The 8,926-nt window shown below is 41.4% G+C and overlaps 1 long non-coding RNA gene across 6 annotated transcripts; it reads right to left on the bottom strand.

The window, feature by feature from the left end:
• Positions 1-1,780: 1,780 nt before the first annotated feature.
• Positions 1,781-8,020, bottom strand: LOC119300709. Of its 6 annotated transcripts, none has more exons than XR_005146637.1 (8): positions 7,381-8,020; positions 6,335-6,487; positions 5,453-5,633; positions 4,948-5,121; positions 3,873-3,935; positions 3,708-3,794; positions 2,196-3,296; positions 1,781-2,068 (listed from the first exon to the last, which is right to left on the bottom strand). It is a non-coding gene; the product is annotated as an uncharacterized LOC119300709 (long non-coding RNA). The 6 variants fall into 6 exon arrangements; XR_005146638.1 differs by having other exon boundaries at positions 2,240-3,296; XR_005146639.1 differs by having other exon boundaries at positions 2,252-3,296.
• Positions 8,021-8,926: the final 906 nt, after the last annotated feature.

Here is an 8,926-nt window from a genome sequence, read left to right as displayed (position 1 = left end):
GCATTGTGCGATGGTCTAAAGCCTACAAGGTCCACGAGGGAGAGCTTTATAAGAAAAGCGCTACCGGAGTACTTCAAAGGTGCATCTCCGAAGAGGAAGGACGACAACTTTTGGCAGAAATTCATGCTGGACTTGGCGGCCACCACACCGCAGCTTGGGCCCTTGTAAGCAAGGCCTTCCATATAGGTTTTTACTGGCCGACGGCCCGAGCAGACGCACAGGACCTCGTTCAACGTTGCGTCGGTTGCCAGCTTTTTTGCAAACCAAAGCCATATGCCACCTACCACTCTCCAAACAATCCCCATTACTTGACCCTTTTCGGTCTGGGAGCTTGACATGGTGGGACCCCTTAAAGGGGGAAGCCATAAGAAAAAATACCTATTGGTCATGGTGGATAAATTCACCAAATGGATAGAAGCCAAACCAGTTAAAACGGCCGAGTCCGGACCAGTGATAGACTACATATCCGGGGTTGTACACCATTACGGTGTCCCCCACAGCATCATCACCGATAACGGCTCGAACTTTACAGCCGACGATGTAAAAACTTGGTGCAGCAACATGGGCATTAAGCTCGATTATGCCTCTATCTATCACCCGCAAACTAACGGTCAAGTCGAGCGAGCACATGGTCTTATCATGAGCGGCATTAAACCCAGATTAGTGCGATCCTTGAAGGAATCAGATACGCAGTGGGTGGAGGAGCTTGACTCCGTACTATGGGGGTTGCGGACCACGCCGAATCGCACTACCGGATACACACCATTCTTTATGGTGTACGACGCAGAGGCGGTACTGCCCTGCGACATCATTCATGACTCACCTCGAGTGCGCATGTACAAAGAGAAAGAAGCCGAGCTTGATCGGCAGGACAGTTTGGACGCCCTGGAGGAGGAGCGTGACGTGGCAAAAGCCCGCTCCACATTCTATCAGCAACAAGCTCGGCGGTACCAAAACAGAGAAGTACGGGCCAAAACTTATAACGTTGGCGAACTTGTTCTACGCTTACTGGAGAAGAAAAAGGACAAGCTCAAGCCCAAATGGGAAGGTCCCTTCATTATTGACAAAGTTCTGACCGGTGGAGCGTACCGTCTGCGGGACGCATCGGACAATCGACTCGAGCCAAACCCGTGGAACGCAGCCAGACTCAGAAGGTTCTACGCCAGTGACGGACTCTGTGTTCATCTCCTTACCTCCGTCAATTTTTTATACTAGTTGATCCGTTGCGCCAAATGGCCCAAAGACCCGCTGAAGACATGCTATCGACGAAAAGAGTTTCATATTACAAGGACCTTCTACTAAATCATGCTATTTTTTTAAACATGTTTATTACGTTGTGAAATAATAGTCTAGGAAAAGGAAAATTGCATAATATGAATATGTTCAGTTTGAAAATATGCCCACTATGATGAGAGAGTAAAGTTGGCATGGTTGTATTTTTTGGCAATGGGTTTGGAAAAGGAAAATATTTGTGTGACATGAATAGGTTACCATAGGCTTGAGCAATCAGATAGGACACGAATTGTAACTATTTTTATAAAAAAGAATAGACTTGGCCTTCAAAATATATACTTGAGCATGCATAATTTATTATGTTATTCAAGAACATAGAGGCATAAGTTTTAAAAAAAATACAAACAAAAAATGAAATGTAAATAGTTGCTTAATGTAATTATGCAACAAATTAGAACATCGGTGTGTCAAATAACTGAGCTTGCAATTAGAAAGTCCAAATAGCTTATGCTAAAAAGAAGGTAAACATAGGCAACACCGTAAAAAAGAAGGTAAACATTGGTGACACAATAAAGCCTGGTTTGATGAACTCTATTGCACACTTTGTGATGTTTAATGAATAAAGCTACCCCTAAAAAAAAGTGACACAAAAAAATGTACTCAATACATGATGAACATTTCTTAGAAATAGTGGTCTATTACATCATATAATTTGGTTCTGTACAAAAAAAGTTTCCTCTTTTGTGTATATATCCTAAACACCACCCCTTGCGATGAACTCTGTCTTTGTCCACAAATTTGGTTATTCCCCATCCAGCATGTCAGTTGCAGTCTCCTGAAGCATAGGAACAACACAAGTTAAAAAAATCTGGTCAAACATACACTAAGAATATACTCATGGGCATTATCAACAGATTAAACCAAAGTTATAGTGCAGCAGGCTCTCTGTAAAGTCAAGTTACCATTCGGTTTTTACGAACCAATGGAGAAAAGCCGAAACACTGACCCAAGAATTAACCTGAGAAGGTTGTTCTTCAAGCTGACTCCTAGCAGAAGATGATGCATCTAAGTGAAGCTGCCTGGAGATTTCTTATATGTCCCTTGCTCTCTACCGCAACAGATAGTTGGAATGGCATATAAGATAAGTGTGAGGTACTGACAGAAGCTCACTCTCAAAAGGCACATTCAGTATGTGTATGATGATATAGATGCGTTATTAATTAAGTAACCTGAATAAGTAGTTGCATATTTCTTCTAGGGACAACTGTTTACATATTTCTTCTATATCCATTGCTCTCTGATGTTATATCACATATCTGTACTGTAAGTAACAAAAGAGTAGTCTTTCCTTTTTTCAACATAACAGTCTACTTATCTGATGCACTGGGGCTAACAGGAACATAAGAAAACACCAATGACTAATCATTTGGAAGGCAGCATGGCTGAGTCCTACACATGGCTAGTCAAGCCCTCTTGCCAAGCTGGAAAGTTTCTTACAAATGCGGAAATATCCATAAGATTGCATCTCTCCTGTTCTACTCAAATAATATTTTGTATATATCAGAGGTTTCAAAAGCTAGGTACCCGTTAACTCCTATTGAGTCTGTTTGTATATATATCATTGGTCTGTTTTATTCTAGAGCCTTACTAACCAAATAAAGATAAAAAATTTAAAGTAAATTCTATGCCTAGAAACCAAATAAGAACTACACTGAAAATATTTATGAATCACTACAACTATTCAGACCATTTTAGACTACTTTAGTATGAGACTGTAATCAAGAATAATGAATGTAGGTGATCTGATATCTTGTTCGAACAATAAAATAAATAAGGACATACAGGTAATGGATTTGACCAACAAAACCAAATAGTTCTAGATCTGTACGAACTTCTAAAGAATTGATCAAATCTTAAAAGTTAGAAAGGCTAAGGAGATAGAGTAATGATATGTTACGGGAATAAGCATGCATGTCCGCTGACCATACATAGTAGTTGATTAGCGATGATGCACTCAATGCGAACCGGTGTTTCCATGCCTATCAGGATAAAGGTATTCTTTTCTGCAAGGATAAACATGGAAGTGGAGTGATCAAGCAGACCGAAAAGAGTTTTCATGACTTAAAAATAATAAACAGAATATGGAAATAAGTGCTTTGAAACATAGAATGTTGGAGCTGCACACAAGATGCAGCTGAAGAGGACACCCCTAAATGAAAACATCAAGCTAAAAAATTAAGCTAGCAAACCAGTCTGACCTATTAGATATCCCACATGGACAGTAGCACCTACATATTGAAGCAACAAAATTGACAAAAAAAATCCCCATATATGAACATCACAATCTGTGGGCATTAACTAAACACAAATTAAACCTAAAAGAAGAAGTCAAATGATAAATCTTCTACAACATTAACACATGGGTAATAACATCAAGAAAACAATTGATTGTGTTCACACGAGAGAAATATCACCTTGTTCTTCTTCACCAAATTCTTCTGCTGGATTATTCCTCCTCTTATTTCTCAGATCGCCAGACATCGAATCAGAGAATGGAGCGCCTAACAGAGCAGAGCAGGGAAAATCTTTAGGTCTAGTAAAACATTAGCCAAGCGAGTACACAAATTCTTGTCCATTACCTTGAGGAATATGAGATCCAAAAATAATACGATAAGGTGACCATTATGACAATGTCCATGGACCTGCAAGCACCATTGAGTACAATCACAGAAAAAAAATCAAAAATACATTACAGAACAACAGGACATCATCACAATAATACCTTTAATCTAAGAGAATAAATGAATAATAATGAAGAAATAATGGAAGGAGAACAGAACTATAAAGCTTTTATTAATCGATGGGTAGCCTGGTTCACTTCCCAAATATAAATATGCAGAAATTGAGGGAGATGGACACGGATCAATTTGACATGCTGCGCTTTCTGCCAAACCAAGAGACACAACCAGCCAATGTATTTTTAGCTCCACTACACCAATCTGATTGTAAGCTGATCAAGCAGAAAGAATAGGCAATATAAACCATGACTCTATTATCCTAACCCAGGGCAGCCGGCAAGCGGGACCAGGAGCAGCACCGGCCCACCTGTCATTGCGAGACCACAAGCTCGGGCCAAAATAATGTGCCTTGCTAACCAAACATGCTGAAGATCAAGATAGCTAATGAGTTAAGGATCATTTTTCAACGGCATGCCCGTCTGAAGCAGATCACAAAATTCTATCACTGCCCTTGAACTCCTTACACCTAAGCTCAAGAACACACAAATGCTTCTATGAAAGCTTCAGACGACCAGTAAGTCAGTCGGTATTACTCAAAAGAAATAGTAGAATAATCAAACAAAAAAACAGTTAGGCTGGAATAACTTCAGATCCAGAAGCATATCTGATGTAAGGACCAGATATGCAATCTCAATGGTGAGAACCCGTGCAAGATTAAGAAATTATCAAAGTCCCTGTCAATAAATCCTAGATAAAATGCCAATATCCTTTCAGTTAATTCAGACAGCACGTATAGGATCATGTAGCAGTACATGTGTGTGATTAGAAACTAAGTTCATTATGGAAAGGGACATTTTGTACAAATTTTATGAACGAAAGCTCTTATTTTCATATTTCTGTATCCTTTTTTAAACTATGAATCTAATCTTTTGGAAAAAATAAGTCTCTTATCATTATGTGTGTAAATAAAAATTACATTGCAACCAGTTGGGATGAGTCAAGTGGATCTGAAACAATGGTTGTCCTGCTCCGGCCCCTAGTGTAACTCCCTCCTACAGTCCTGCTCCAGCTCCTTCTTTAGCTCGTCAGCTCCTCACGTTAGCCTTCACGCAGCTGGAGGAAGGAGGCAGGCGCATAGGATCTGCAACAACTTCCAGAAAACAAAATTTACATATTTTTCAGAAGATGGACGTACCAGAACTATCTCAACAATGAGCTAACATCTAAAACACCAGAAACTGAAGAACGCGGCAGCAGCACAAATCTTCTTCACAATAAGAAAAGTAATCTTAAATTAGACAAGGATACTGGTATGCAAATTTGAGGTAGAAAAATGTTCACTTTCCCAGGTACTAACTCTCAACTGGTTTGCAAATAAACTGACTAAAAAGATCTGTAGATTAAACATGAGATCTGACTGACAACCACGAAATGACATTCTGTTCTAGGCTCAAATCAGCAAGTAAGTAAGTAGTAACCACCTTAATTAGAAGGGTCCCCTCAGCCCGAGGCCATACAAGTAAGGTGGCCCCTGACAAAGAGGGTCTCATGCTCTATGGGTCAGTCTGGTATCCTTCATTTGCGCAAAACTACTCTGAGCCATGGGTCTCTTTTGAAATCTACCACAGCATATAATTGCATGTGCTTGTCCCTGTTCAGTTTCTGCACAACATTACAACAATTTGTGAGGTGATTTATAATTTCTCCACAACATGCATTTTGTCCAGTCATGGAAAGTCTACAAAGAAAAATCACGATAGCCGAGAGAAGTCATGGTATTCTTGCTGCAAAAACTACGGCTAGATCAGTTTTAAAGTTCAAATTTTAGCTTGTAGAAACAACTTAAGTGGCAAGTTATTAGATATTCTGCATCAGAACAGAGTCTTGACTAAATAATAACTTACATAAGCACTGGACCTATGCAGACCAACTAAACTGAATATTCTACATCAGAACAAAACATTGACTAATTAATAACTGACATAAGCACCGGACCAGTAAACAATCGCCCTCTGGGACAAATGTAGACCAAACTAAAGTGAATATTCTCTACCAGAACAGAATCTGGGACAAATGCAGACCAAAGTCACCAAACTAAACTAAACTGAATATTCTATGCCAGAACAGAATCTTGACGACATACGTATGAAATGGCCAAAAACTGATTACAAGTAACGTTTGTATCCTAGCATTACTACAAAGGTAAATGGAGGTGCTGATCATGTGCATGCAAACACACAGGGAGTGTTTCATTTACATTCACCTTTGATTCTCCATATATTTTATGTGCTCTCTAATAAAAGAAAATATTTGGATGGTGAATTCACAAGCCAAGGACAACTGAAGTTGGTTATGTGACATACCGGGTATGAGTGTGATGTATACATGGATTTGAAATTCCTATATTTTCGAGCTCATCCATGATAAGATCCATAGCCTTCCATATATGTTTTGTAAGGATCACCAGACTCAACGTATGACAGAGGAACTCCATGAGCGCTAAAACATAGCATGATCTGCAAGTTTCATGTTCTCTCAGATATAATATTTCATTCAGACCGCGTCAACTGAAAATGATAAATTCTATATAAAGTCTAGAAAGAAAAAAACAAAAAAGTAGGAGTAATCGAAGTTATATCTGTATCAGTAGTAAGCCATTTTTGCTTGACTGCTAATAGTCGAAGTTATATCTGTATCAGTAGTAAGCCATTTTTGCTTGACTGCTATCATACTAATTGAGGATGCATTCTCCAGGGAGCAAAAAAAGCAAACTAATTTTCTGAATACATTACAAACACACCGAGATAAGAAAATCTAAATGAGGCATCATGCCGTTAGGAGCCAAGCAATGGAAACCTAATGGTGAAAATACTACATAAACAGGTAGAATCGAATGGAAATCGAGGGAGATTCAGGTGAGCGGGTCGCCCAGCCACAGAGTATGCATCAAAATTCAGTATAAAAAAGGACTACTCATGAGTAGAAAGATCATTGTCGCAATTTGGAATGACATGTTCTAGTAGGAATCCTAGATATACAAAGAGAGTATTAGTTCAGCAGAATCAATATCATTATGCAACAAACTATCAACCATTGCACTATATCTCAAGAATTTATAGTGTAGCCACCAAACAAAGTGGTAATCAAGGCAACATCAATCTAACAACAATGGCTGACTGATGATGTTTTAGTCCTTCCGGTTTACTAATTCAGAGGAACTGTAACAAAAATCGCTCTTTGGTCAATAGCATCAACTGATTCTTTGAACTCTAAATTCCACTCTTAGCTAAAATTATTCTTCCTCTCTTCTATGTCAGATCTGCACACGTCAAGTTTAAAAATCCATATAATAGCAAAGTAAAATGTGTGTGAGGAAGAAACTAAGAGAGGGAGAGAAAGAGTGGAGCACCTAGTTCGCCGCCGGCTTGCATCGCTCGAGCCGCCTGCAACAGGCACCTCCAGATCCACGAGGCAGCCATGGGAGGAGGGATGAGCTCCTGGTTCCTCTCGCCTTCCCACACCGCCTGTTCACCTCGAGCTCCTTGCCCAGTGGGGGGGTGGAGGCAGAGGTGGCGCCTCTCATGGTGCAGAGGAGGCGACGACGCGGTGGCGCAACAAGTCGACCTGCCGGCCGCCGGCAGGTGCGCGAGGCCTCACCCTGCCCCTTCCCCATGCTAGGATCGCTCACCTTCTCCTTCCCCGCTGTTGCTTGCCTTCCTCGTCGGCCTCCTCCTTCCCTTGTCGTCCGCATCCTACACCTACGAAGACGACCTACGTCCGATCTGGATCGACGGTGACATGGAAGAGGACAGGAGGTGGCGAGCAGAGGAGAAGGCTGGCGATGGGATCGACGGCGACATGATAGAGGAGAGGAGGAGGCGAGTGGAGAGACGAGGTCGGCCGGCGGCTGCTGGCGAGGAGAGGATGGTGGGGATCGAGGGAGGGGTGCGGCGGCTCGTGGGGATCGAGGGGAAAGAGAAAGAGGGCTAGGGTTCGTTTGGCGGCTGGGGTGGGAGTGGGGCGAGACGCGGGTGATTGGGTGCGGGCGCGCCGAGCTGATCGGGCAAAACCACCTGCACCTGCAAACGGGCAACCCAGCCAACCAACATGCGGCGCGAACCCATTAGTCATTGGACAACGAAAACGATTATGAGATAAAAATTGATTTTAACTGCTGTGAAGATCCAACAACTCAGGCACGCCAGAAAGGCAGATCGAACGGCCGACGAAGCTCCAATCAGGGGAGCCTTGTGGAGGTGAGTTGGCTAGCTTCATTATAGTTTTAAATATCTGCTATCTGTCTTTTCTTTCTTTCTTTCTTTCCTTTTTCTTCACGGCCTTAAAAGGTTAAAATGTGTCTTGACTACACAATCTTGACACGCTAGGCGAGCTCATTATACGTGGGGGTTTCTTATACAGAAGCTTAATATAACTATGTTCCGGGCTCTATTCCCGCCGCACATGTCTTACTTTTCCACATGTACCTTTTCTTCGCGATTATATGCATCGATATGACGTAAGTTTTGGCCAAGCTGGGTTGTCTGGCTCTTTGTGTTTATGATCTACGTTCCCATTAATTCGGCTAGGACATAAGGGAGCACCTTTGTGATTGTTACTGCCGGTCAGCCGGATGTGTACCTCGGACTGGGTGAAGCCGAAAGCTAGCATTCTTAAGGGAATATTCGGTCGGTGAACAAAAGATGACTTTTATTTATTGTAATACATGCCCCCAGATGTTTATATCCTGCGTGTCTTCTCGTAATTCGGACATGCACAATAATGCATACATACCCAGGGAAAGGAACCCTTAACGGAACTATTATCCCTGGAAAATGTTTCTTACTATCCATGTAATATAACATAGCTAGTTGGGTACTTGTCTGTGACGCCCGGATATTTAAACTACAGTAATCATGTGCTAACAATGACACGTCATCATTGTTACTGTTGCTAAT

This window comes from Triticum dicoccoides, chromosome 5A (assembly GCF_002162155.2).
Source record: "Triticum dicoccoides isolate Atlit2015 ecotype Zavitan chromosome 5A, WEW_v2.0, whole genome shotgun sequence".
Taxonomy (NCBI): Eukaryota; Viridiplantae; Streptophyta; class Magnoliopsida; order Poales; family Poaceae; genus Triticum; species Triticum dicoccoides.
The sequence above is the reverse complement of the archived record's forward strand: the minus strand, read 5'-3'. Positions and strand labels throughout refer to the sequence as shown.